Below are 2,750 nucleotides of genomic sequence, written 5' to 3'. Positions count from 1 at the left end.
AGATCCAGTAGTTTAATGTCCAGCTCATCAAATTGGTAATGGCTACATTGCCATGGGAAACAGATGTTGATTTAGTTGCACAGGATTGTGACTGATACTTGGGATGAATTAAAGAGGGTGCAGGAAATGTTTCAGAAGTAGAACCACTGGATTAAAGCAGGTTGTAAGAAAAATCCTAATGCCATATTGGTGGCAACTCATTGGGGACTTGTGCTGCCAGGTAGCTTGTTGTTCCCAATGACGCAGTACTGTCACAGGTAGACATATTTAGGCAGGGATGCAGTGATCAAACTTTTTCACCGAAACTGTTTTAATCACAGATTCTGAATATTAGCTGAAGAGGTTTGCCACAGATGTTGTACTATGTCAATAAATGAATACAGGAAAGAAAATGCATGTCACACTGAGTCACATGGGAAGATCAGGTGGTCATTTCAACATAATGCAGATGGATCTTATCAAAATGCCTGCTTACAACGGGCTAAGATATATCCTGGTCATGGTATGTGTCTTCTCAAGATGCGTGGAAGCCTACACAACCTGAAGAAATGACAGCTTTACTGTAGCAAAACTGTTAATGTGAGAATTGATCCCAAGGAATGGCATGCCAATTTCTCTGGAATCTGATAGTGGGACCCATGCATCCCCTTTGGTACTGATGGGTATTCGGAGTATCCCAGATAGGAAGACTGGTTTATTGTTACATGAGATCCTGATGGGCCGGGCAATGAGACTGCCTGCTGTACCTGCAAATGCACTTTTCAACATCACAGATGATGTGATACTCGATTACTGCAAAGAATTGGCTGATGTGGTCCAGTCTGTCTTTTGCCAGGTTACAGCTGCCACAAAAGATTCTCATCAAGAACAGTGCCACAACTTCAATCCTGGTGATTGGGTTGTGATCAAGAAGCATGTTTAGAAGACTTGTTTGAAACCGAGATGGGAAGGCCCCTTCCAAATAATTCTGGTGACTAATACTGCTGTCAAGTGCACTTGAGTTCTGAATTAGGTCCATGCCTTTCACACCAAGAAAGTGAGAAACCCAGAAGAGACAATTATGGCCTTTGATCCTGAACGACGAGCATTGATGACTGCACCAACACCTGAGAGACCACCAAGACAAGTGGTACAGTTTGCACAGCAGCCAGAGGAAGAAGAAGTTGAAGATTGGCACATTGCAGAACAAATCCAAGTGGCTGATGTTACACAAAGTGGCCTCGAAGCCTCTAGCGAAGTAGAAGCAGAGTCTGATCATCAAGACAAGAACACTACTGATCAAATGCCTGAAACTGCGCCTGAAGAGACTGAATCAAGTGATTAATCTATAAGAAGATCAAAGCGAGCAAGAGTTACTTGTTGAAGGTGTTCAGCAGCTGAGTGATTGTATTAACATGCACAGAGCACTAAACGTCACATTAGCTGATTTGCGTGATGTGAGATCTGAGCTGTATAAACCTCCATGAACTAGCATTGAAAAAAGACCTTGAAGTGGAAATCGATAACTGAGAACCATTGAAACTTGAAAAACGAAAACAATAAGGATTGTTAAACAAGAATTTTTTTGTTAGACCTTTATTATTTTAATTTCTTATTTTGCAGATCAACCTAGGCCTGAGTTTGCTGTAGAAATGTCGGGATAACAAAATAGAGGAACATGGATCCTAACTGCTAAAAATTATATTGTCTTAAAATGCAACTGACAATTTTATTTTGGACTGTTGAACATAATTATACATAGCCTGATTCCAGAGAAATGTGTTGCATTAGAAATAAGTAAATATATTATGTGCTCAATGTTCTTAACCCCTTCGCTGCGGGGGGTTATTTCCCTGCTGTGCTGGGGGGAGGGGCATGCTCATGACGAGCTCAGCTCATCACAGGTGCATTGGCTCCATGGAACGTTCAGCACAGCGGGGGAATTCTCCCCGCACCTGAGCGTTCCACGGGCCATGACAAGCTGAGCTCGTCATGAGCACCGGAGCACCGTGGCTCATGATGAGCTCAGCTCGTCATGAGCATGGAAGAGGTTAATAACAGTAATAATGATTATCATTGTGTTAGAAGGGTTTTATTTAACCCCAGAAGTAGTGTGTGGACCAAAGAATATAACTAAACCACATGCATACATTAATGACAAACCAACTAAAAGCTTCTTTTGTTAGTTGCAAGAAAGATGATTTTTCTACAAACGCTTACTCTAGACTAGTACAACTTTCACACTCATACTATAGATGCAAAGGACTCTTATGTATGCACTCACCTACATCTGCATCAAAAGAAGTCACTTATCACATGTTATTATCATGGCCCAAATTAAGGTTAGCCAACATAAATGAAATATTTGTGTTTACAGGACAACCCACAAACAAACTAGAAATGTAGGAATTAGTAGTCGTAAACACGCATTTGAATTTACAGAAGGAAAATGGCAAATTGTGCATGGGTAGAAATCCACAATTTCCACAGTTTATTTTATTTATGGACAAAATGCTTATTTCTTGCTGCCAGCTGGGAGGGTATCTGCAATTTATCTGTACTAATTCCTAAGATGTTCCATGCACAAAATATAGATGCATTAACAATGAAACGAGCACACAGACGTAGTACAGAAACTGGTACTGAATTAGTGGTAGATCTATTTGGTGTAATCATTCCTCCTGTAGGCATATTAAATGTCGAAAAGATGGCAACAAGCACTTCTGGAGCTTTGCTAGTAGTGAATACTGAGCTGGTTGCCATATGCTCCA

This window comes from Lissotriton vulgaris, chromosome 8 (genome assembly GCF_964263255.1).
Source record: "Lissotriton vulgaris chromosome 8, aLisVul1.2, whole genome shotgun sequence".
Classification (NCBI taxonomy): domain Eukaryota; kingdom Metazoa; phylum Chordata; class Amphibia; order Caudata; family Salamandridae; genus Lissotriton; species Lissotriton vulgaris.
The sequence above is the reverse complement of the archived record's forward strand: the minus strand, read 5'-3'. Positions refer to the sequence as shown.